Source organism: Talpa occidentalis, unplaced genomic scaffold (assembly GCF_014898055.3).
Source record: "Talpa occidentalis isolate TD23 unplaced genomic scaffold, MPIMG_talOcc4v2.1 talOcc4.11, whole genome shotgun sequence".
NCBI classification, from domain to species: Eukaryota; Metazoa; Chordata; class Mammalia; order Eulipotyphla; family Talpidae; genus Talpa; species Talpa occidentalis.
This window is the reverse complement of record NW_023601104.1, coordinates 93,845,787-93,871,921: the sequence shown is the minus strand read 5'-3', so window position 1 is coordinate 93,871,921 and position 26,135 is coordinate 93,845,787. Positions and strand designations below refer to the sequence as shown.

The following is a 26,135-nucleotide window of genomic DNA, read 5'->3' as shown; positions in this document are numbered from 1 at the left end:
CAGCTCCCCACCGGCAGGGAGGGGAAAGGCTTGGCTGGCCCCTAGGCTGGCCCTCAGTTTGTGCTGGGAATCTGGGCCAGTCTCTGGGGAGCTCCAGCTATAAAATAGAGGAATGGACACTCTGGGCAGAATTTAGGTGTACAAACCAGAACAGTACCATATAGCAATTCTCCAAATCACAATAAGCTATAAGAGGACCCCCAAAGAGTCACATAGTGGTGTTGGGTGGGTTGCCCAAAGTGGCAGCATGGAAACTGCAGTGCTCCCCAGCCTGTGGTCAGTGGACTCCGTCCACCCACCCGGGAAGGAACATGGAACCCAGGACAGGAATGGAAACAAGCTCTCCCCAGGGAGGTGGTCTTAGGTCCCAGGGCTGCTCCCAACTGGGGTTGCTCTGTTCCTTTAAGAAGGGAAAAAATTCTTGGGGCATTCCCAGGCCCCCAACCTAATCTTGCTAGTTTGCAAATGACTCTCTGCAGTGGGGGGGATAGGGACCAGGAGGGAGACTGTAGGCTGCCCATCCCCCTCCTGGGCTCCCCCAGACCTAGGAGGAGTGGACTTCTGGGTCAGTGAGCCCAGCAGAGGCGCTGCCCCTGCAGAGTTCACTGCTAGATGACCAGAGGCTTCCGCTGCCCACTCAATCTTTGAGCTGATGGAGAGGGGGTGGGTGCTGCAGATGCCTGGGCTGCTCCGTGGCTTTGAAAATAGGATTGTTTGCTGTCAGATACAAGTCAGTGATTTGAAGCCACCTGTGGGCCATGGGAGGCCAGGTCACTGGGCAAGGGTGTCACCAGGTGCCCAAGTGGCTGCGCCTTGGCTGGGCAGGACCCACATGAATGTCTGTGTCCCCTGGGGCATCTGTGTTCCCTGCGGGGGCCTTATGTACTCCACTGTGGCTCTGGCTCTCCATGGTGGGACCACCAGGGTGGTCAGCTGGGGGTCTTGGGTTGCACTGCAACCCCGTGGCACCCCTGGCACCTCCCTGTAGTTCAGTCAGTGGGCCCCCACCCAGGGACAAAGTCAGACACCTCTGGGCCTTCGGTGACGCATGGGGGTGGGAAGTGTTATCGGCCTTTCTTCTAAGTTAGGTGAACAGAGACGGAAGACACAGACCCTCTGCGGGGGTCAGCTCAAAGTGACTTTAGTATTATGCTCCATGCCCCTTAGTGCCAGGATGGGGGCTCAGGCCAGATGGGAAAGTGGTGCCCAGAAGACCCCCCAGCCTCTTTGGGGTATCTCTGTCATCTGTGTGGCAAGGAACTCAGTCCACCGGCCTGATCCTGGGTGCAGGGGGACGGGAGAGATGGAACGTGGGTGACATGGGGAGCCCCTCCCAGGATAAGCCCTATCCTTCTCCTGAGCTGGACCATGTGCCTCAGTTTCCCAAGCTGTCAGTAGACACGCTAAGGGACCGCCTCCTGGATGGAGACCAGGTAGCCACTACCAGGTCTGAAAAGCCCCCGGAGAAGGAGGGAAGTGAGGGCGAAGGATGGCAGAGGGCCGCAGTGGCTGGCCCACACAGATGCGGGCGTCGACATGGAGTATAGATGCTATAAGCCAACGTTACTTCAACTGAAGAAGTTCCTGAAGCCTTACGGTCCCACGGGGCACGCAGGCAGCACGTGGCTTGCCCAGCTCCGGGGATGGAGTCTGCGAGCCGTTTCTGGGAGGGGCTGGCTGGCCAGGACTCCCCAGCACGTGCGTGTTTGGCTGCGCCCCAGGATGCCCTCCAGAGAAGCTGAGCCCACTGGACTGCAGACAGAGTCCAAGGTGAGGGGGACACTGGGAGCGGGGGCGGGCAGCATTTCTGTGCTGTGTCTTCCAGTAGTTCAGTAAAAGAATGTTGGTCTTGAAAAAAATAATAAGGTTCCATAAAGACGTTTTGATGAGCTCCCAAACCAAGCATTAGGTTACCCTGTGGCTTCTGTGGAGGTGCCTGTGGGGTGCTGCTGGCCTCGGGACCGCCTGAGTCCCCCTGGCTGTGGGCTGGGGTGAGAAACACGGATGGTCACAGGCTGGGCTCGGCCGAGGGATGCCGTCTTGCTGGGGGCCAGGGGGACTTGGCACAGAGGGGGAGATAGGACTGCAGGCTTTATCTGGAGGGGCACAGTTGACCGTGAAGTCCTGTTCTGGGGTAAGGGCTCTCCCCAGGGCCATGGGGTGACCTGATCACAGATCCTTGGGATCTGAGAGACCCCTGCCCGGTCTGCCTGGAGCATGGCCTTGGGGTTGAAGCCACCCTGACCTGGCTGGGGGCAGGCAGGTGTGGAGGTCCTGGCTCTGCCTCCCTCCTGTTGCCTTCCCCTGGGGTTCAGACATGGTGAGGCCTTTCACTTGGCAAGGACTGCTGCCCATGTCCAGCCCCTACCCCTGATACCCTCCCAGAGGCCACGGGTCAGGCCCCCAAGTCCCTGAATGGCTACAATGTGGGTGCTTTTGCCTTCTGGTCCAACTCAAACCCCCCACACACATTTCTTGGGGCAGAGGGCACTGCAGGCCCATCTTCTGGACCACTTTCCTGACCCCCAGTGCATCTGGGGTTGCTCGCGCTGTACTCTGTGATCCACCAGCACCCCTTGCTTTACTGCACGAGCCCCGTGAACACAGGCCAACGTGTTTGCACAGGAGACGGCAGTGTTGGAGACCCCGGAAGTAGAAAGGGAATCTAGAAAGGAGAGGTCTCCCACAGAGCCGCTCACCCCCAGGAGGACAGGTCAGCACGTCCTTCAGCTCTAGTCCTGGGATGAGTCAGGGAAGAACCTTCTGGATTCCAGTGGAAAGTCTCCTCTCCCATGGAATCCCCTCCCAGAGAAGCAACACCAAGAGAGAAGGGGCTTCCAGCGGGCTTGCCAGTGAGTGCCCAGCCCCTTCAGCCCTTCGTCTCCTTCCCACATCCCGTGGGGGTCCTCAGCCCCAGCCACTAGGTTTTCTCCAATTTAGGGCCCTGACTTGGGCTGCAGACAGCAGTCTGGGCCTGGGTCTATGCCCCGGGCAGACACTGAAGCCTTTCAGGGACAGCTCGGCTGGGCAGCCAGACAGTTTTGCTTGGATCTCTAGGCGGCCACGTGGCCATACGTTCAGCGGTCTGAGATGTCTGCGCCCTGAGCCAGCCAGAAAGTGACTTACAACCGAGAGCAGGATTTGAACGGCTGCTGCTGTCGGGAGGCCCCTCAGAGTAAACACTGAGAATTTCTGGGAAATGTACAGGAGGTTGGACTGCCGGGAAAGGACGTGGGCCCAGAATTCCTGATACTCACGCCCGGGAGAGAGGTGCCAGCTTTTCATGGCATCCCAGCCCCCTCTGCTCACCCTTCTTATTAAGTGACAATTCTCTACTGTGGATTCCTTTTCCCCGGGAGAGTGGGGGTCTCCCCCCTCTCTGGACTGAGCTGAGCAAGCTGTCCCGGGGAGGTGGGAGCAGAGACTGAGCTGGCACACAGTAGTTGTGCAGGCCGGCTCCCGCCCCCCTGAGCTCTAGAAAGTGGAGAGGTATCCCACCCCCATTGCTCCATGGGTAGCACTGAGAACAGTGTCAGACCTGGGCACCCCGGGTGCTTCTTGAGTGAATGAACGGATGGAGGGACAAATGAATGCCTGCAAGAGTGAATAAAATGATCTGGAATGTGTCTCTTGCCAGAATTCAGGCCAAAGATGCAAAATCTCAGCTACAGCCAGTTCTGAGGGTGCCCGTCCTGGTTCCCTAATTCGTGTGCTATCTACTGCGTCCTGGTTCAGAGACACCCCCAGCACCCAGCCTTTCATATGAGCCCTCAGGGTCCATTCAACAACGCAGGCAACGTTTTGTTTTCAATAGTTGGTTTGTCTGGTTTTCATATTTTTGCAGAGGGGAAACTGGAGGCCCAGTGGAGTGGGGCTTGGGATCCCCATCAGAAGGCCCCTGAAGGTCTGACCAAAGCCCTCCGTCCCCCACATTCACAGGGCCAAGGTGGCTTCACAGTGGGGAGCCAGTGGGATCCAGCAGGCCTTTGAAAGGCGACTTTTGTTTGCTTTTCTTTATCAAGTGCATGGGGCCAGCTCCGTTTACCTAGAGGCAGGCACCTTTAAGCTCATCCGTTCTGCAAACACCTAAAGGGTATGTTCAACACTAGAGCCTCCGCTCAGAGGGTGAAGCGTTTACAGAGCCTAAGCCCGGCGTGTGGGTGGATGGAGACCCTCAGTGACCTGCCGTGCCCTGGCTCTGAGATGACCTTTGGGGACCTGTGGTCCACCCCAGCGGCCCGGTGCCGAAGTTCCCCAAGCCAGGGGAGACGAAGCTTTTCGGTGGCTGAGACCGCACAAGGTGTCTGAACCCTGGAAGGCTCTGGGGGTGGAGGATGCTGCCCTGGTGGGGTCCTGTTACCCTGCTCGGAGGGCTTCATGCGTCACTTGTCCTTCTCAACAGCCTTGGGAGGTGGGGCTGTTATTACCCCAGGTTATAGATGAGGAGACTGAGACCCAGACAGGCCGAAGGGACTTACCCAAGCCAGGCTGCTGGTACGTGGTGGTGGCGGGGTCCGAGCCAGGCCAGTCACAGCAGAACCTGCGTTCTGACCCATGCACCTGTTGCCTTCTCACCAGGGTTGGATGCCAGGGTGCAGAAGTCCTGCAGACACAGACAGTGGCGCAGCGGTGGGGGAGCAGGCCGAGAGATCTGAGGATGTTCTTACCTGCAAGATCTGTTTTCCCACTCAGCTTGCAAACTACTTCTCAGACCCCAGACTTGGGACAGGAGGTTGCACTGAGGAGAGCTGAGAGTGGGGAAGGTGCTGGGCTGGGTGCTGGGCCAGGTGCCTGCTTCCAGGAGAGGCCATGGGGGAGGCTTCTTTTGGCTTTCTGTCCAATTGTGGGGACTGGCAGGTGCATCCCCCAAAATGCAGGGTGAAGTAGCCGAGCCCTCGGGCATTCTAGAGGGGGTTGCACTCAACCTGGCCCACCTGGGGCACCCCCAGGTCGGGGGCGAGGCAGGGCCACCTCAGCTGATACATGAGATCTACTTTTTTAAAATTACAAAGTACATTTCTGCTTTTTATAAGATAAATGCAAACAATATGGTAAGCAAGATGGTCCCTTCACCCCTCCATGACCCTTCACAGGGACACAGTGACTCGACTGCAACCCCCAACCCCTAGTGAAGGAGCACTGTATCCACATTCTCTTGCAAAGGAAGCTCTCTTGATGCCACTCGCTCACCCCAAGTCCGAGATCATTGCCCAAACCCTCAAGCCCAGGTGGACAGCTGGTTTACCCGCAGGCTGGGGCCGAAACCAGCAGCCCGCCTCCACGAAAGTGTCCGGCCGGGGCTGCCCCCCCCCAAATCAGGTACCAGGTGTCCCCCACGCAAGCTGCAGGGGCCACTGGGCACAGCAGCTCCCACCCCCTGCCGCCTTGCTCTCTCCTGCTGAGTTCTCACCTCTGTGCCTCCCGGGGGGCCACTGGGCACACCAGCCTCTCTCTTGGGGAAGATGCCTACACCCCATGCCCGCCCTTCTGCCACGCAAATGTGTTTCTGAGTTGCTCTTCCAGGCAGGCATCTCATGAGCGTGGGTTCTCCTGCCTTTTGCTGAAAGCTAAGGGGCGAGGGGCTTGGTGCCCCCAGGCACGGTCATGAACAAACTCATGGTCAAGCTGGAGGAACATGTGCCCCAGGAAGTCCCACCATTGCTCTTGGTCCCCAACCCACCTCTAACTGCATCCCCTTGGGTCCTGGACTCTCCATGAATGAGCTGGTGGCTTCTGGGGGAGCCCCGAGACACAGATATCACCAGACCTGGCACAGAGAGGCCAACTGTGGGCTCTGAAAGGATCCAGACCTCGAATGTTTAACCTGAGCGGGTGCCCAGAGCTGCACCCCTCCTTAGCCATGAAGGCCGGTCGTCTCCGAAGTCCTGAGCCTGGTACAAATGTCCCCTCTTGGAGCCTCTTGGGTGGGGTGGCAAGTTTTCAACTGTCAGCAATCTTTTCGCTTTAAAAAAAAAGCAAACTTTCCAGTCCTGTTCTACCTGGAATACATTTTCTCCTCTCGGGCCCCTCCGGGCCTCTGCTGCTCTCCGTCAACACTGTGGAAGCCAGCCCCTCCCTGGCCGCGGGCAGTTGAATGAAGCAGTTCTTTGCTCCACCGAAGGAAATATTTCCATGGAGGTGAGCCAAGAAAACCCCTTGCTTGAATCCGGGGCTGGCCCACACCCAAAGCCAGGGAGGTCGGGTGGGGGCAGGCTGGGGCCACGTGGCCACCTTTTCCTAGTGTCAAGATGCGACTCCTAAAATCCCACCCGTGGCCCGCCGGCCAAGACCCCGCGCGTGGCCTACCTGGGGCTCTCGTAAACAGCCCCCTCTCCTCTAGGAGGGAGCCCATGGGAGTTCACTTTTTTTTTTTTTTTTTTAAAGATTTATTTATTTATTTGTTTATACAAACACTGGATACAGTCAGAAGCGCGGGAGGGTGAGAGAATTCACCAGAGCCAGAGCGGGGAGCAGAGCAGGCAGAAGGACCGAAGTACACTGCTGAGGGGAGCAGCGGGCCGCAGGAGAGGTCTGCGCGCCATGTGGGACCCTCCTCCGGTGGCCGGGGAGCAGCCGGGGATCGAACCGGCGCTGCAGAGGCTGCGGGCAGCTTCGCAACCCAGCGCTCAACCGCTGCGCCACCGGGGAGGCCCGGGAGTTCACTTTTTTGTCCTCCCCAGCTTGGAATGGGTTCTCTGTGGCAGTTTCAAGAGAGCCCTACCAGAAGTTGGGGCCAACTTTGTGATTGTCCCCATCACCCCCACCTCATGTTGGGATTCCCCTAACTGGGGCAGTGCCTTGAGCTACTGGGGTGGGGAGGGGGGTAGTCCTGTGTCTCTTGATCTTTATTTTCTTTTTTGAAAAATATTTTACGCTGGAGGTCCCTAAAGAAGAGGCTGAAGGCCAGTCTCCCTGGACTCTTCCCTTTGTACCTCCTGCCATCCCGCACACTCCTTTGACCCTTTTCCCCCTCCCCTTCCTTCTGAACCTCGCTTCCTGGGTCAGTGTCCTGACATTCTGTGGGTACCGTGGGTGGTTGAGTGGCCCGCTACGTGAGTGCCCACTATTTGTCATAGTCATTCTGATGGTCTTGGTTGCACGTCATTCCTTCTTGCTCCCTCCATCTTGCTGTCAATGGCAATTTCATCTTTCATGGCTGCATAGTATTCCATCCTCCAGACCCAGCCTTCTATCAGCAGGCACTTCAGTCGTTTCCATGTCCTAGCTATTGTAAATAGTGCCCATGGCATGTTTTGATTTGATGGCTTCATGTTCTTGGGACAGATGTCCAAGAGTGGATATTTCATGGTATTCCCATTTTTAGCTTTTAAAGTAAATCCAGAACTCCTTTCAAAATGGCTGACAAAGTAACTGATTCCCCCATATTCGCGCGCTCACCTGCACTCGTGCTGGGGCTGTTATGTTTTGTAAATGTACATATAAAGGCAAACCATGCCTGCAGAGAAATCTGCTGAAGGTGAAGAAGAAACATTTCCCAGAATCTATGCACCCACAACAACTAATGGGGTTTTTTTTTTGGAGGGGTAGTGTTTGGGGGTCTTACCTTCCAGCTCTTTTCCTTGATTCTAGTCATGGGAAGTATTCCTAAGGAGTGAAGTCCCTCCTTCACCCGCTCACCACGGGCCCCAGTCAGCCACTGCTTTATCCTTGGCCTTTTGTAAAAGGCATCTGACTTCCTTTGTCTCTCCATATCTATGACGTGGAAGGGTGGGGGCTGTGCTGGAGGTCAGTCCTCAGGAGCAGGAGAGGTCCTGGGTGGAAGAAGACCAGAAGGTCAGAGGTGCCACATTGCTGCCTGCTTCTCCAGAATAGGGCACAGGGTGGTGTGAATTCTGTCTAGATGAGGGATAAAAAAAAAAAAATGAGTCCCTCACACAAACAAGCCCCAAATGAAAGAGGGTAGGCTTTTGAAGGCAAAATTGAGTTGCTGAAGCGTCGTGGGCAGGGGGGAGAGAGGAAGGTGTGAGGTCTACAGAAGTCACTATAGCTCTCACACACTGGAGAGTGATGGTCCCCAACCCCCCCCCCCCCAAAAAAAAAATCCTCAATTGCTTGATGCCCAGTAGGAGGCACAGAGGTTATAGCTGAAATTCATTCGAGGCTCCCCCACTCTAAAACAGCCTCATGGGAACACCCAGCAGGGGCTGTTGTGGTCCAGGGAGGCCTGGGGTACAGGCTCAGGGAGTGTGTGATGTGGGGGTGTCTGTGTGTGACTTACCTGAGGAAGGCAGCAGGGTGGCTGTTAGGCAGCTGCCAGTGGGGAGTGCAAAAGTGGGCCTGAGAGATCACTGGGGAACACTGGCTGGTTAGGGGGACCTGGGGACTGGGGGCTGAGAGGGGCAGGCTGATGCTTAAAAAGCCCTGATGTGCTTTACCAGCGCCTGGAGGTGGATATGGGAAAGCCTTGTGCTCCTTCGCTGGCCGAATGTTAGGGCTCTTGTACGCTTGCCCACAAGTATGTACATGTGGCCCGGAGACTGCTCACACGGTTTTTGAGGACTCCCAAGTATGAACTTAAAAAAGAAGAAAAATATGTGCTTTGAATTAGATCGATGTGAAAAAAAAAGAAAAAGGCAGCAGCTATGCGTGTGTCCAGGACACTGGCCGCCCCCAGGGCTCCGGGAGAGGTGGGCTTCAGCGTGGATAGAAAGCCACCTTGTGCTCAGACCCTGACTTCCTTGTCTGTTTTGCCTGAAGAGATGAACTTGAACCCCCAAATATCCTTTCTGAACAAGGAAAGCACCCGAGACCTCGCTGAGATTGAGAAACAGCACAGGGCCGGGTGTCACCTCAGGCCTGGCTCTCTCAAGTCATTTCTTCCATTGCTTTGGACCGATAAATATTTAAAAAGTTAGATTCTGAGCTCCAGAAAAGCCAACAAAAACATTTAAACATATGGATTTTTTTTTTTTTTATTGTGGTTAAACCCTGCTTGGTAGAGATTAGTTTACCACAGTTTTTTTTTTCTCTCTCTTTGCCTTTTTTCCCCCATATCTTTTTCTTTCTTTTAGGAAGCCAGAGGATAGACATGTTGCCATGGAGTTCTGTTTAAAATAAAATACAATGGAAAGAAAAGCAGCACGATGAAGTAACCACATGGACTGCAGGATACACCTGATACTAATTACTGTCATGCAGAATGTTCTGGAAGACATTTGACTCGCCTGATGTATACATTCAAATCAAGCAAAGCAGGACTGGAAGGGTCCTTGGGGACCATCTTGTCCAACGCTTTCCTTTTTCCCAGAGAGAAGGGCTGGATCCCAGCCTTCCAGTTAGGAGGGAGCTGAGCTGGGACTCAAACCCGCGCCACTTCTCCGGGGTCCTTTACCTTGGCCTGTCAGCAAGACCCTGAAAAAGTGGGGTGGGATTTACTGCTCAGCTCTGAGGAGCCGCGAGCTTAGGATCCGGGGACCCCAGGGATAAAGCAGCAGAGGCTGCCTTTGCATCGGGAGGCCCCAAGTTCCCCGCCGGGCCTGGGCGGGCGGACGGAGATGAACAGCCGCGCTCCAGTCCCTCCTTGCAGGGCCTCTCAGGGGCACCCCAACCCAGAACATCTGGGGCTCCTCCCAGAACATCTACTCATGTCCTTTTGGGGCTGTAGGGCGGACGCCAGGAGGCACGTCTCGGAAATCGCCTCCAGGGCGCCAAGTGCATGGCCACTGACGCTCCCTGGTGGCCGCCCGGGCTCCCACGCAGGCCTCCCACACGCGGGGGCGAGCCGGACCCCCCGGCGCCGCGCACCCTCGCCTCTGCCGCGAGCGGCCAGCAACCGGGCCTGCCTGCGTCGGATTGGCCGCGCGGGCTTGACGACAGGGGCTCCTGGCCGCTGATTGGTCGAGGCCCGCGCCGGCTGTTTCCTAGCTATTAATACCGTGGCTAATAAACCTTCCCGGGTGGACTGGGGTGCGCGGAGCCATGATTTTTTGAAGCTTTCTTGACGGCCACAGCGGGCCTTTCAGTCTCGCAAGTCCTGAGGCTGCGGGGTACAAGTCCCCGGGGCTCCCCGCGTGCCCCCCTGTCTTGTCGGCGAGTGTTTCATTCTCCCTCGCGTTATCTGACACATTGGGGCGACAGCCCGCGATGTCCCGCCATCCACTTTGTCACCCTCTCCCCAAGAGTACACTTGGGGGCTCCATAAACGAGCCCCCACCCGAGGCTCGGGGTCTCTCGAGCCCTGACCCTTCACCCTCAGCACCCCCTGCTGGGGCCACCAGCTTCCCGAAAGCCCTGAGACCACCCTTTCCGCCCTGGGAGCTCCTCCAGGCTGAGTTTCAGCCGCCGCGTCCGAGGCCAGTCCTGGGGGGCTTGCTAAGGCTGCGCGGCTCTCCGCCCCCTCCCCCCAAGAAGTGCAGGGGACTTGTTCTAACTTGACATCCCCCGGGGGGCCCCCGTGCCTTTCCCCTTTGGGATCCATCGGTCATTCTCGCCCCTCTTCTGTCACCGGGCGCTTCTTCCCTGCCCTCCCTGCTGCCACCCACCTGTCACCCTAAGATAGATCCTTAGTCCCTTTCAGCAGCATTCTGACCTTTGCGAGAGGACATATGATGGACGGCCCGGCCCGCTGTGCCACTCATGCCGGGCAGAGCTGCCGAAGCGCCACCTGTTAGGGATTAAATCTCATGTGCCAAGTTCGGGAGCACGAGGCTGTGCAGCTATGTTCCGCCGCAACATGTGTCGCTGTCTGTTTCCGAGGGGGGGGCTTTCAAAGTGAACGTGTGGGTAAAGTACCGTCATTTGGGGGTACGCCTTGTATCTCCACGTGGGACCCATCCTCCTGGAAAAGTACTGCCCCTCCAGTACACGCGTACAGCCGGGCTCTTCTTGCCAACCCGGTTAAGAGGCATCCCCTCGATAATGAAAAGGAAACAGACCCCCTGTGCAGAAGAAGGGACATCCCAGGGGTGCGGGTACCCGGGTACACTTGTAAGCCTCAAGCCGGGACTCAAACCCCAGTTTTTCTGACTCCAAGATACTGTCCGACCCTCCCATGTCGGAGATAGGAGATGAGAGGTGCACGGGTGAGATAAAGGGGGGGCGGGCAGCCGTCGATCCGCAACCGTTATCTCGCCCGGGGCATTATATTTTCCGGGAAAATCAGCAGAAAGCATTATTCCTTTTCCCGAGCTCATCCTCTGCGAGATGTTCCGAAACAGCCAGGTGTGCGATCTGTACCCCCGGCGCCCCAGCTTTACCCGCGGCCCGCCGCAGGAGAACCACCCCTCATGACCCCGTATTCCCCGCAAAGGGTGTGCACACGAATCGCCCGGGGGGCGAGTGGGTCTCCTGCAGGGGCAGGCGCCCGCCAGCGCAGGGTGTTGGTCATGGCGGCGAGGGGCACTGCGGCAGGATTTTTTCCTCCCTTCTTTGCTGCAATCTGGGTGCGGCCAGAGCAATTTGTCATAGAATCTGGGGGGCTCATTTTTCCGGCCAATCACTTTTAGAGAAATGAGCGCATTGCAGCAGAATGCGCTGACGTCAGAGACCACCCCTTCTGCGCCTGCATATAAACCCCACCCAGCCAGCCCCTAGCGCAGACGGCGGAGAGCGGAGATGGAGCGCGCCTTGGCCCGCTAGCCGGGGCTGCAGCTCCTCGGGAGAACGCGGCGCCCCCACGAGAGCCTGCCCGCCGGGTGAGTGGTTGGCCATCCTTGCCCGAAAGGATGTGCAAAAGGAAGCCGACATCCCCTTCTGGGCCGGGCTCTGTCCTGCTGGACGAGCCGAGTGACCGATGCTGGGGACCTTCTCTCCAAGGCGGCCACCTCGCCTGGTCCCCGAGCATCGGGCCACCAGGACATTCTGTCAGGAAGGAAAAGCTCGAGGTACATTTTCCTGGGGTGGGAGAACCAGGGATCCTTGCAGTGCCGCCCTCGAGGGTAGGCTGCGTTAGAAGGAGTGGGGGGCGTCCGAGCGACCCCACTGGGATCCAGCGTACCGCAGCCACTGGGTCCAAACCCCAGGTTTTCTGCGTGAAGCCACCTTTAGAATCACCAATGGAGGGAGATATGGCGGCGGAGGCATTCGGTTTGCCCCGTGAGCTAGGAGGGAAGCACCCGAAGAGTCCCCTGGGCACGTTTCCCCCCTAGTTTTGGGGCAGGGTCTTGCTGGCCCGCAGGCGCGAGGAGCAAAGGTTCTTGTCCGCAGGGACCCCGAGGCCAAGTGCCCAGGTTTGGACTGCAGGGCTCGCCAGATTTCAGAGTGAAATTCCCAACGATACCATCAGGTTTTACCCGAATCAGTCACTTTACCAGAGGAGAGATATGGCGCCCCAGTGCAAGCCCCCGCCCCAGAAGCCCCCCAAGATAAATCTCTGGAGAAGGGCAGCTGGGGGCAGGGCCAGGTACCTGGGAGCATGGGCAGGAGAGCAGCAGGGGTGGGCTGGGGTGGGAGAAGGCCGTATCTCTGGGCATCTTTGGGTATGGAGAGGCATCTTTGGGATGGAAGCGGGCAGTGGTGCATACAGAAAAGGGGGTGTGTTAGGGGGATTTGGGCGCTGGGTATTGGGAATTGGGGGTCGGGGGTCTTTTCGTCGTTGCGTGGCGGTCTCTGGAAGAGTCTGACATGTTGTGGGCTTTAGAGTTTTGATAAAATCGCCTTTTGCCATTTCCTTTGTCCCTGCCCCCCCCCCACGCTGCCCCCTCCCCACCCCAGGCCGACAGCCTTGGGGGGGGCGCGAGCGGGTTGCTACGTGGCAGGTTTCTGGAAGGTTTCATCGCTGGCCGCCAGAGGGCGCTGGCGGCACTGCGGAATTTTGGGGGCGGGGTGGGAGGGGAGGTGGCCTTTGTTCTCCTGCTGGAGGGGGTCGGACAAGGGATTTGCTGGCGAATTCTGGATACATTTACCTAGAAGGAGATGCTTCGAGACCCCCGGGGTCGCGCGAGCGGCGGCGGGATGGGTGCGGGCCGGAGAGGCCGAGGCCAGCGCGGGGCGTGTGACTTGGGGGTCGTGGACGAGCTCGGAGGTGGACGAGTTAATTCGGTCGTTTGGTTTTGGGGGTCTTCGGGGGTCTGGCTCATTGGCACAGGATGAAGAGGCCATCAAGTGGTTAACCAGGCGCCTTCGTGCGGGGTCTTGAAATTCTTGATGTGGCGAAGAAGGGGGGCGGGATTTTCGAGGGGGGCTCGATGGTGGTCTGATGATTCTCGGTGGTCCTGGCGGCCTTCGCATGGTTTTCTAACGGTACGGTATTTTGTATCCTATGTCTAGAGACCCCAAAATGAGTGAAAGGGGTGTATTGAGAATGGGATTTTTAAATTTTTAATTATTTTTCGTTAATTTGGCTTCACGAAGGTCGGACGCAAGATTTCTGGTTTTTTCTTACTAAAAGTGGAATCGTGTTCTGGAAAGACCCTTATGCGGCATGTCTGATTCATATCCGTCCGTCTTTCTGGCATAGGGTGCCCTGACAGTTGCGGGGCGCAAAAGACCCTCTTGGCCATTTGGGGGGGGTGCCCCAAGTCCACAGGTGGCTTCTGGCTGGCGAGGGCGGGCCTGGCGTGTCGGGGACACAGCGGCCCTGCGCGGCGGGTTGGGGTGGGCTGAGCCCCCCCTCCTGGCTCGAGACCTGTTGGGCGCCCCCCGCCTGCTCTGTGCCAGCTGTGCCCTGGCAGCTGCGGGCCGGGCGCGGGCGGGGGCGCTGGAGGCGCCTGCAGTGTGCGGGCGAGTGTGCGCGCGTGCGCGTGCGCGCCGCAGGTGGCGGCGCTGCCGGGCTCCGGGCGCTGCCGCGCGCCCCCTAGCGGTCTGTGTCTGCAAATGGCCCGAGGCCCGCTGAACTGGGCTTCAGGTTGCGCATGCGCACACAGCGAACACTTGTGGCCTGTCAATCAAATCTTCCTTACCCCCTCCCACTTCTCTCCCTCCTCCCTTCTCCACTTCTGCTCCTCCTCTCCCTTGTCTCCTCCCCTTCTTCCCTCCCATTTCTCTTCTCCCGCCTCCCCTCCCATTTTCCTCATCCCTCCTTTCCCCCCTTCTCCCAGCCCCCACCCCTCCCTCCTCCCTTCTTTCCCCCCTCCTCTACACCCCTCCCTCTTCTCCCCAACCACATCCTCCTCCCTCTTGGCCCCTCCCTCCCCCCTTGGCCCCTCCCTCCCCCCTCTTGGCCCCTCCCTCCCCCTCCCCTGTCTCTTCTCTCTCCCATTGCCCCTCCCTCTCCCTGCTGTTCCTGTGCTGGCCATTAGAGGTCATCAAGATGGTTTCTAATCTGACCCCCTCCCATGCCATAGGGTCTCTCTGCAGGGATGACATCGTCCTTTCCCCTTCTCGTCTGCAAGGACCACCTGTGCCAAGGCCAAGCTGCTGCCAAGGGGCATACGGCTGACGTCCATCCCATGGTACCTCAAGCCTCCGGCTGCTCTGATATACATGTGGTGGGTGGAACCCCCACCCCGCACCCTCCTGCCATCACCCTCAGATTAATTAGCAACTAAGGATAATTTTAAATGTTAACTTATTAGTTTTAGCTGAAATTAATTCATTTAAATTTTAATTAATGCCTAGACTTGGGCTTTTAAGTGCATCCTCTCACTTTTGATCAATTGCAGAGGGCACGAGGAGCATGGATTCCTGGACCCCGCCAGCATAAAGCAGCCACCACCGGGCCCCCAGGACCAGGATGATGAAGGATGAAGAGGATGAGAGCCGATCAGCCACCTGTCCCTTCTGACTAAAAGGCTTAAACCAATGCCCTAGTGAGGGGGCATTGGTCCTTAACCCCTGACCTTTGCTATGCTTGTGCCTTGACGCAGTACTCACCTGTAAGTCTCTGCTTGTGTTAACGTGCCAGCGAACTGGAGTGTTTCCCCCCTAAGGAGGTGTCAGTTCTTCTTGACTGACCCTGTTGCCCCTGGGATATCCTGAAATGGAAGGATCCCTTTGGGAACTTCTCAGGAGGGGGGCCTGGGCCAAGGGCTGAGGGCTCCACCAGCCACTCACTGGCAGTTCAAGGCTCAGGGTGGGCGTCTGGGATGAGCATGAGCCCGACACCATGCTGCCGAACTGCCCAGGGCATGCCCCCACTTTGGAGATCTCCTTGTCTTTTCTGGGGACTAGGGACTGGGGAACGAGAAGCGCCTTCCCAGGGAAGTTGTGAGTATTAAATGAGATCAGGCAGTCTGGGGTGGGCCGGGATTTGAGGAGGTGGTCCGCAGATGTTTGTTGAAAAGTTGGGCTGGTTGATTCCCACCCTCTCACTTGTCTTATTTATTCTCCTGCAGCCGTCCAGGCAGCCCCGCCCTTGGGGTGCTCCCTGCACCAGGTAGGGGCATGGTCCACAGGTAGGAACACCAGTGATACTTGGGCTCATTTAGAACTCTTCCTGCAGTCTCTGAACACATTTACACAGCGGAGGTATAGGCCCTGGAGGGGAGGCAGCCCCTGGAGTGAATCCCACCTTCATTTGAGTGCCTGGCAAGAGGGAGAAGTGGGGAGGGCCCGTAGGCCCCAGTGCCCCCTGTCCCATGGGGTAGGACAGGCTCCCATTTCCAGTGAGGAACTGCTGCTGGGGGAATGTTTAAGTATTTGGTCACATTGCTGGCAAGACAAGGGGTCCAAGTTGGACCCTGGGTGCCCTTGCAGCGGCCCCTTGCACCCCTGGCCCCGGTCCAGAGCTCCACTGAGGGCTCTTTTATTTCCAATCAAACCTCGGACAATGGGAAGTCTGTTTGAAATCCCAGCTGTCCGGGGTGGTCTAGGGGGTCTGGGTGGCCCCAGTGCTGGTGCCCCGTGCTGACTCCACCTCTCCCTAACGAGGTGACCTTAAACAAGTCGCTTAACTTCTCCAAGCCTCAGTTCCTTTCTTGGTCTAAATGGGGATTAAACAACAACAACAACAAAACACACCCCCCCTCCCCGCATGTCCCCACCCCACAGGGCGCTTTTGAAAACCAGATGATAGAAAGCACTTTGTAAATAGCTGTGGAAATTGCCAAATACTTAACACCCCGAGGTTGGTCCCCATTGTTCCCGTGCCCCCAGCCCCATTCTCCCTCACTAATAGCAGCTAGCACCCAGTAGGTGCATTGTAGGTTCGTGCTACACAAATCAATGCCAGCATCAGCAAAAACAGAATTAATTCAACAAACATTTTCCGGAACACCGACAATATGCCCAGCACACCAGGCCTGGTATGGGATCAAAGATGATGAAAACAGTCCCTTGGAAGCTAATTGGGGTCCTCATTGACCAGCACTTTCTTTGTCCCCTTTCAAGTCAACCAGTTTTGTTCGGACAAGACAAAAACAGCTCAGACCCCTTCAGGGAAGCCCAGCTTGGTGTGGACAATGGCTCCTGGGCATCTGAAAGGGACTGATTGGATTAGGTGACAAATGAAGGTGGAAGGATGACTTGGAAGGTGACGAATGACGTGGGCGGAGAGCTGCTTTGCGTTAATCCAGGCCATTAGGGCCACCTTTTGTCTTCCAGGGCTGGCAGGCCGTTTTCTCAGCCTTCGCCTCATTCATGGTCACTGAAATCCAGGCCTGGTGAGGCTGCAGTGGGTTGTAGAACTAGTGTCCCGTGGCCAGTGAGTCACAAGGCGACGTTGACGTCTCTCGCTGCCACGGGCAAAGGCCTTTTTGGCCCATCAACCATTCATTTGAACCTCACAACTCCCTGTCCTGACCCAGGGTGGGCGGGCCTGCTGCCCCCGAGTGGAACAGAGGCCCTCAAGCGGTTCTTCAGATTGGGGATTCAGCCACATTCGCACCCCCATGGCCTCTCTCCTCGTAGAGGCAGAGGTGGCCTCTGTGCTGGTGCCCTCTTCTCACACCTGATTCCCTCTGAATTCTAAGGTGGCTCTTTCCACAGTCTGCCCTGTCCATCTTTCTAGCCACGACGGTCTCTTTCTTTCCTTCGCAGCCAAGCTTCTCGAAAGGCCTGTCCACTCCTGCTGTCTTCCTTCCTCACCTCCAATTTCCTCCTCAACCCACTGCTTCCTGACTTGCTCTCCTCCGATGAAGTCTCTCGCTAAGGTAATGGCTTTTCTGTCGCTTCACCCTGGACACGTCTCCTGCTCTCGACACACGACAGGCGTCCACTCTCTCACGTGGCCTTTCGCTCCGGGTCACTCCTGTTGACACCCATTCCCCATCGACTCCTAGAGACCCCTGCCCTGGGCTCCCCTCGTCCTCAGTGCCCCCCAGTCAGGTCTCCCAGCTTCTGGAAGCTTCCGCTGGCCCTGCCGCCTGGTTAGGGCCAAGGCCTCGCAGCAGGCCCCCTTCTCCAAGCCCCTTTCCTCCCACGGCGTCGTCAGCGTGGTCTCTCCCTGGCGGGCCGGGCAGGTGTTGGTGGGACTTGCTCTCAGGGCGATGAGGTGTTCGGGAGACTGCCTGGTTGGAGTTTTTCTTAAAGATTAGGGTCCCACGGGAAGGACAGACAGAAGAAAGACGTGGGAGTGGGAAAGACTGAAAAAAGGCATTAAGACAAAAAGGGAACGGGAGTCGTAGAAGATATTAAAATCCCCCCCCAACCCCAACATCCAGAAAGCTGCCCTCCCTACAATCTTGGGCTGAGAGAAAGTAAACAGGAAAGAGATTTTGACTTCATTACCCCAGTGACAAATCCCAGGAAGCTTTCTAATCAAATTGTCCCATTTTGGGTTTTTAACTCCTTCTATCAGGTTTAACCTCTTTACCTCCTGAATCCTGGATAAACCCCCTCGCTCCCCCCCACCCCCCGCCCCTCTTTGCTGGTGATTAAATCTGAAGGTACATGGCGTCTTTCAGGGAATCAATGGCCCACAGAAGGGGCCCTCCCCACCCCCAGCTGTGTTTTTCAGTTTTATTCCACTTTGCGCCCTTTCCCCTTAATGAACACGAGGCTAATCTCGGGCCTCGCGGAGGAAGAGCCTGCAGACGCTAATGAGGCAGCTGCTGGATTCCAATATTCAGCTCATAAGGGGCCTCCTTTGTCTGCAGGGAAAAGCACCCTGATCAGCATAATGAGGTGAGCGCGGTCCTCAGGGCCAGGGCCACCGGGCTCTCTGGCCGTACCTCCAATTTAGGTGCCGGAGACCAGGTCTGCCCCCCGCCCTGCGCCTCCGCTGCCGTCCCGTGCCCCGTGTGCGCGGGAGCCGTGGAGCTGCAGGCCGCTGTGTGGGACGCGGGCCGTGGGATGGCTTCTGCTTGGACCCGTTAAGCAGACGCCATGGCCAGGACCTGTCGACCCTCTTGGACACAGCCTCTGGGGCCTGGGGTGCCTTCTCCAATTCTAGTACACTCCTGCCCCTGCCCCCCAGCATTAAAGTTTCCCCCAGTGGTAGGAAAGGGCCAGGTCATAGGCCCATGGGAGGAGATGGGGGCCCCAGGGGTCCCCCATGGATGAGTGTGGTTTGGGGTTCACATTTGGCTCCCACAGACTGATGAACTGAGGCTCTGAGGCCCAGGGATGGGTCAGGGGCTCGGGCCCAGAATCCGGACTTGCTGTCATTGCCTTTCTTAGCACTGCACAATCCTGAGCCCCACCCGAACCCCTCGCCCTCCCTGGAGCCCTCTGATGCCTTTAGAGCAAACATGTCCCAGCTCTGAAACTTGCTCTTCTTTGTCCTGGGTTGGGACCTTTCTCACCCCAGCAGATCAATCAAGATTAGATCACTGCAATGAAACTGCGGGCTCCAGCCAGACCTTCTGCCAAATGAGAAAAGCCAAGGGAAGTGGGGCGGTCAGAGCGAGGAAACTTTGTCTGCAGGTCTCCCCGACTCCTGCGGCTGAGGGTCCCGGCCCTGGGGTCATGGGGCCTGCTCTTGCCAACCAGCCAAGCCATGTCCCCCACACTCCAACAAGAACGAAGGCGGCCCAGTGACTGGTTGGGGCATCTCCGCTTTCTGGCGAGGTGACTGAGGTGTCCCCTAGATTAGGCCCCGGGGGACCCCACAAGAATCTACCCCTCCCAGCCCCTGGTATTTGAAGTGACTTTTTTTAATTAGGAAAAATAATCACCCGTGAGACCTTCTCCCCCGGAAACGTGGACAGACGATAATTAACATCCAAGCCCAGAGCCCCCCTGAAGCCAGCCTTTGAGGATCTGGGGAGGCCGGAAGGCACTTGTCCCTGTGCCTTGGGGATTTTGTGCTCTTTCTGGGAACCTGACCGGGGTCTGGCACTTGGGGAAACTGTCTCCCCCGGCCGGTTCCTGCTTGGGTTTCAGGAAGCGGGGCAGCCGCCTTAAACCCCTGAGGCCCCAGCTAATTGTTCCTTTGAGTGCAGGTTACCCCATGCCTTGGTTCCTTGCTTACTGCAGCCCCTCTTTCCTGCATAGATGCGGCTTTTAGCTGCACCCCATTCTCCCAATTTGGGGAGGTCCCAATGGCCTCCTATGGTCTTCTAGGCACCCAGAGCCTACTGGGCTCTTATTGTGGAGTCGGCCCTGGCGCCTCAGGAGAGCTGGCCCTACTAGGTGGGAAGCCAGAGTTACCAGAGGCCAGGAGATGCGTCCCCCCACTTTTCCACCCTTCTAAGACTTGCTGCTTCTCTGCTTACTACCCTCACCTCTGTTTTCCGGCCCCCACCCCTCCAGCACTGAGTTCCAACCTGGCCCTCTGGGGGTGCCCTAGGCCAGTCCACACTTCCTCTGGGTGTCCCAGCACCAGTTTGGCAAAAGTGGGGTTCAGTAAGAGTATGTGGGATGTCTGTTTGGACAGATGAGTCCATGAAGGAACTTGACCGCACACTTAAGATGCCAGGCGGGAGTCTCTGGGAAGATAAGGATTAGGCCAAAAGGGTGGAGGCGGATTTGGTCTGACAAGGAGCCCCCTTTGAGCGGGGCCAGCCGGTCTCACCCCTTCATTCACTCATGCGTTCATCCCGTCAGCCAACAGTCGATCCTTGCCGATCAAGCCCACGCCCGGCAGGGGCTGGACACCCGCCACACTAGCGCGCCCCTTGGCGGCCTCTGTCTCCCAGTGCGGGCGGCTGGGGGGCGGCTCCCTGCGGGTGGCCTCGGCCCTTCGGGGCGCTGCGCGGTCGACTCCGGCTCTGTTAGGGAAGGCAGGCAGGGGGGCGCAAGGGCTGCGGCTCGGCCTCCTTGGGCTGGTAGTGGCCTCCTTCGGCCCCGCTCATCCTGCCCTCCCTGCCTCCCGCACCCCCTCCCATAGCTCAGTGGATGCCTGTTCTGGACCCACGGCCCTGCCCAGGACCGAGGTGGGAGAACAGAGATAGAAGGTGTGTCCCCTCCTGCTCTGGCCATTCAGGTCTCCCTCTTGAGTTGGGGTCTGAGCTGGACCCTGCCCTCTCTGCCTGCCCTGCCCCTCGGGGGTCGATGAGGCGGCTCTGCCGTCACGTCACTGTTTGGGGCCTGTCCTGATGCAAGGACCGTGGCCTGGAACCTCCAGGGAGCACCTGCAGGCTGACCCTGCCCGGCTGCCTCCGCACTCACACTGCTTGGCAGCTCCGCTCAGGTCTTGACTGCCCTTCGGGGCTCCGCTTGCCAGTCTTTCCCTGTCTGGCCCACTTGCCCCGTCTGTGCCCGAGCCACCATGGCCCCCGGGACTCTGCTGCCCGGTCCCCTGCCTAACGGGTCAGTTTTCCTTGCTGGGCCTTCACCTGTGGCTCCCTGGCCCTGCCTGCTGCTCGCCACTGCTTGTCTTCTGCCCTGTCACTGGGTCCTCCCAGCTCAGGTTGCCCCACCTGCTGTGCTGCCCACCTTGCTGACTGGCCCCTCCTCTGGGGCACTGCCTGGCCGGCACGCCCCTGGCCACTCTCAGCTGCCCCCTCCCAGGGTGTGGCCCAGTGGGCTGAGATGGCGGCTGCTGCCCTTCCCCCTGCCTGACCCCTGGACCGGCCCCTGGCAGATGGTCCTGGTCTCCTTGTAGGTCTAGGGCTGCCCCCAGGCCCGTTGCTTCTCTTCTTGACCATCGCTGGTCTCCTCCCATGTGCGCCACCTCCCTGCCCCGGAGCCAGACTGCAGGTGAGGCCAGCCTGCACCTTCTCCCCAGTGGTGGCCCCCCCCTGGGGCTTTCCTGGCCAGGCACTAACTTCCTGTCCCTCCAAAGGTCGCCCCATCAGCTCTTGGCACACCGGCTGTGACCCACCCGGCTTGGCCCTGCGGCGCGGAGCAGCAGGAAGAGGCAGAAGAGCCCTGAGGACAGCGTCCAGCCCCGGCCCCCAGATCATCCGACGCCCCTCGCCTCCTGCTTTGGGTGAGTTTCTTATTTTCTTGGGACTCACTGATGTGCTTCAGCACCGATCACTTCAGGGGGGTACACAGGGTGACCTGGGGCGGGGCTCCAGACCAAGGGTGCAGCTCTGCACCCAGCAGAGTCGCAAGCTGCCCGGGGCAGAGCCCCTCTCCTCACAGCCGGCACATGTGGGCCCGACCGGGGCAGGCACGGTAAGTGAGGGGTGAGCGACATGGGGCTGGGTGCCCTAGAATCACTGGGGTCAGGCACACAGTAGGTCCTGAGTTTTGTCGAACACATGACTGGAGACTGCCTGCGCAGGGGCTGCTTGGGGAGGCGGGAGTAGGAGCTCGCCTGCCCTTTGCTGCCCTGGAGCAGGGGCCCTCGGGGTGGGGGGCTCTGAGGATACACTTCAATCCTTCGTGGGTTTTGAGTGAGTTCTTCTCACATCTTCTTCTGCGCCCCTGAGCTCACAATGAGAAGGGAGGGAGTGGTTTGGCCAGCAACGCTTGAGGGAAAAAGTGATGGGAGGTGCACAGCCCTCTGGCTCTCCAGGGCGCCACTTGTTTGTCTAGGGCCCCTTGTCCCATATGTGCTCCTGGACCTGGTGAGGCTCAGAGTTGGGGCTCTCAGGGTATCCAGACCAGAGGGTTTGTGGGTGCTCTAGGAGCTCCCATGGGGGGATGCCTGGCCCACGAGTACGGGGCCTTCTGCTTCCCCTCAGCCCCTGTGTGTGGCCAGTTGAACCAAGATCAGGAAGAGGGAGGCCTAGCTGAGGGTACCTTCCTTCTGGGGTCCCAGTGGCTGAGCCCATGATAGGGTCTGAACCGAGTCTTATGGGGACGTGGGGGTCTTGGTGCTAGCTCAGGCCCAGCAGGCCACGTGGTGCGCTCCTGGGTAGGGGTGAAGGATGGGCCAGCGGACTCCAGGGTGGTCTCAGTGGGAGGGAGAGTGGCTGGAGGACGGGTGTGAAGCAGAGTCAGTTCCTGGGGGCCTTGAGTGGGCCCCTGCGAGGTTCTGGTCCAATGCCAGCACCCCTGAGTGGGCAACGAGGCTGGGCCTGGCAGTCCCTTCTCCCAAGGGTCTCTGGTTTCCAAAGAAGCTTCCATAATGCTCTTTCAGCAAACAGAAGTTTTGAGACAGCTCTTCTGCAGCCCTGCCCTTCTCCCCTGAAATGGAAATGGGATGGGAGATTATTTTTAAACAAAATGCGTTAGTGTAGGCAGAGGGGGCAGAGGTAACCCAGGTGGGGGGCTGCTGCCTTGGCTTGTCTCTCTCTGGAGGGCCCACCAGGCTAGAGCGAGGGGCGCGTGTGCCCAGGGCTGAATCTGGGAGGGGCTGTGGGAGGGCTCTGCCCGTGATATTTACTCCACAGCTGGCATTTGCTGAACTACCTGCAAACACAGTGACGTGGAGGAGAGGCCTGGGGGGGCCTCTGCGCAGGGCAGAGATGCGGGGCTCCCAGGGGATGCCAGGAAGCTCTGTGGTGCCTGTCTGAGCCAGACGGCCCAGCTTCTAGACTCTTCCCTGGGAACATCCTGGGCTGGGTGATCCGGGGGCAGGTTAGGGAAGCAAGTCCCAGCCAGCCGCCCCCCTCACCCTCCCCAGTGGCGGGTGGGTCCGCCTTGAGGCTGAGTTGCATTTTAGGGAGACTTGGAAATGCTCAGTCTTAGGCGGGTACCTTGTCTGAGTCCTGTGAGTCACTGGGCAGGTGAAAATATATCAAGTTCTCAGTTAAAGAAGCTGAAACGTACAACTTCAGTCGGCCTCTCATCCAGGCATGGCAGGAAGGCCCTTGTGGAGTGGAGGAAGTCATCACCTCCAGAATTCTCTGGTGGATTGGGACTTCCTCTTCCTGAGCAGGAAGGGGTGGGGGAAGTGAGACCCTCCCCGGGCATCAGGTGGCGCCCAAGGGCTTTGGCACTCTGGGGAGGGGCTCACTGCCTGGGGGGCGTCTTTGGCTGGAAGTTTCCAGGCCCCCACAGGTGTCGCGGAGAAGGCCCTTGTCACACCCTGGGCAGTGGGGAAGGGAAGGGCATCCCTAGCCTCTGCTCCAGGGAGGAAAGTCTGCCCAACCCCCCCCCCCACACCCCACTTCCCACCCGCAGCTCCAGGGCCTGGTCTCACGCCCCCTGATGGTGATGCCGCCACCCCACACGCCCTTCTAAGCACATTTCTCCAAATGATGTCAAAACCCGGTGAGGCTGGGGGCCTGGGAGCATGTGTGTGTTCACGTCATGTCCATGCAGTAACTTTGGCGTCTTTTATGAGCAATCCGACTTCTAGAGAGAAAAAAAATCGAGCCGTCCTTAATGAGCTTGCTAATGAATGTTTCCATGAAAGGGGGAAGGCGGCTTTACACAGAAGGGGGTGTGGAGGGAGACAAACTAAGGTCCCAGAGGGTCAAAGGGCAGTGGACAATGTGGAGTCCGCAGTGCTGGGGGGGGGGGGGCGGGGCATGAAAGGGCTGGGGTGCTAGGAGCGCTTTCTTTTAGAAGACTGGAATTTACCAAGTTGTGAATACATCTAGCCCCCAGAGCTGGGGGCTAGGGACTCCCCTCTGCTGCCTGAGCTCGGTCCTCTCCTCCTAAAGGAGGGACAGGGAAATCCAGCCTGATCTCCTACTCTTTCTGAGCCAATGGAAAATTCTGGAAAAGAGTTGTAATTTTTCCAGCAGGGTCCTCTCAGGGGTGGGGCTCCATTAGGACAGGGGTAGAAGTCTGGCTAGGACAGACAGGAGGCTCCCAGGACACTTGAAGTGGACCCTTCGGGAAGTTGGGGGGTGGGGAACGGGTGAGGCCAAGGGAGGCTTGCCCTGGTGGAGAAAGGGGAGGAGGGGCCCCCAGTGTCCCTCACCACTGGGCAGGCCAGACAATGCCCAGAAGGGGGTCCTGCGTTCACTCAGGCCCACCAGAGGGCCAGGGGCCCCCCTTATATGAGGGCACCCGAGAGCCCATCTTTGAGGTGCCCTTGGGTGCTGCAGTGGCTAGTGCCTTCGGGTGATGGACACTTGGCCCAGGTCCTGGTCTCTATGTTGGGGTCACTCCAGTCACATTTTGGGGACTTGACTGTGATGAGAACTCTGTTCTCTCAACTTCCTGCACCCTCATAGTCCCTGACCTTCTTGGGGGACCAGCAGGCGGAGCGGGTGCTGGGGAGCGGAGGATGGGTCTGCCCCAGCGTGGAGCGGGGGGTGTGTGAGAGAGGAATTCATTAAGAAGAGGAGGATGGTGGAGGGTGTAGCCTGGACTCTTAATTGCTCTCCGATTTCTTTGGGCTTACAAAACAATGCAGATGGGGAGCGCTGAGCCCCGGCCTGGGACTCCAAGGAAGAGGCGCCACCACCTTTGCCGTCTGGGCGGTGAATAGGGTCTTTGGTAGGGGCTTAAGGGGGAGCCTCTTAGCCTGGGAGCTCCCAGGGCCGCTTGAGCGGGAACAAAGGCGCAGGCAGAAAGGAATGTGGGGGGCCCCCACGGAGACCAGCCACCTGGGGATAATTGGGAGGGCTGAGTGCAGATGAGTTTTCCCAGGTCCTGTGAATACATTCTTTTAATAGAAGGTGCCTTTCTTCAGATGAAAAGAAGAAAACCTCAATTACCTTCCCGAGACAGAGCGTGCGTGCGTGTGCGTGTGTTAGTGTGTGTGTGTGTGTGTGTGTGTTCCCGGGCCCTGCCCTTGTGTGCGTGGCGGGAGGACAAGGCCCAGACAAGAGGTTGCACAATGACACACTTAACCAGCTACCCTGGCAGCGTGACCCCAGATGCTCACACTCTCCTCCTTCTGGGGCTTTCTTTTTGCAAGTTTCTCAGCAGCGGCCATGCCTAGAGACAAGCACTCGAGCAAACCGGGCCTGAGAGCCCGAGAGAGCCAGGCCGGGGCTGAGAAGAGGGGGCTCCAGAACAGGGTGTTGGGGAAGGGGCTCAGAGGGACCCATGGCTGGGACTGTAGCCCAGTGAGCCTGCTGTCTTTCCAGCCCTTTTTCTGGATCGTCCTGTGGGTGGCGATCACGCCGTCCCCCCAGGTTACAACACGGGTTGGGGGGCTCAGAGAGCCCCAGGGCAGTGTTTGCGCTTAGGGAGGACAAGAGGGGGGCAGCACAGCCCATGGGGGGTGCCCAGAGCAAGGGAGCCTCTGATTTGGAGGCTCAGTGTGCTGCCCCACACCGCCCAGAAGGCTCCCTGCCATGGAGGAACCAGGACCACTTCCCTCTCACGAGAGGAAGGGGCTCCTGCTCCAGTCTGGGCCACTGTGCGGCCTCAGTTTCCCCTTCCCTGGATGAGGCGCTAGCCTGTTGGGTCTATGTACTCTGTCAGGCAGGAGCAGGGCATCAGTACTGGAGAGATCAGTGCCTGGTCAGCAGAGGGGACAGTGTGGTCAAGGTCAGGTCTGCCTGGGCGTTTTCCTGGGTGTGGGACGGCCATGGCCTTTGGGAGACCCAGTGGCAGCTCCTGCTCATCTCCAAGTGTGACTGTCACTTTGGCCCCTGCCTCCTGCCCTCTGGGCCTCAGTTTCCCTCCTGTGAGGTGGGGCAGGGTGGTGTAGCGGCAGGAACGGGCACATTGCAGGTTTTCTATGATCCAAGCAGACTGGGTGAAGGAGGAGAGAGTCCTGGAGTCCTCAGGGCTTTTCAGGTTTTTATTGGGATTTTACTGGGTACACAGAAGGCAGGGGTGCTGGGGGGCCAGGAGGCTGGCAGGCCTCCCAACCCCCAGCAAGTCTTCACGCTACCTGGGCTCTCTGGTGTTCTCTGGTGGCCTTGTTCTCTGCTGCTCTTGTGGTTCTTCTGGCATCCCTGTGATGCTGCCCTTATAAGCCCAGCCTTAGCCCAGGTGTGCCCACACCCTACTCCAGGTGCCCGCCATCAGGCATGCATTCAGGACCCCAAGGATCCATCATCAATCCTAATAGCGGGAGGGCAGAGAAGCCTGATACTTTTTCACTTACCCTACGGATGGGTACCAGCATCTTGGCACTCTGCCCTGTCCTGGGCTCCTGCCCGCTGCCT

At 58.3% G+C, this 26,135-nt stretch overlaps 1 long non-coding RNA gene across 2 annotated transcripts in view; it reads left to right on the top strand.

Annotated features, from left to right (window-relative positions):
* Positions 1–11,568: 11,568 nt before the first annotated feature.
* LOC119239389 (uncharacterized) overlaps positions 11,569–26,135 on the top strand; it is a 31,033-nt gene continuing 16,466 nt past the window's right edge. For both annotated transcript variants that reach the window (XR_005123845.2, XR_008550745.1), the window contains exons 1-4: positions 11,569–11,654; positions 14,244–14,387; positions 14,562–20,919; positions 21,005–21,151. This is a non-coding gene — a long non-coding RNA (uncharacterized LOC119239389). The remainder of the gene's footprint in view (positions 11,655–14,243; positions 14,388–14,561; positions 20,920–21,004; positions 21,152–26,135) is intronic.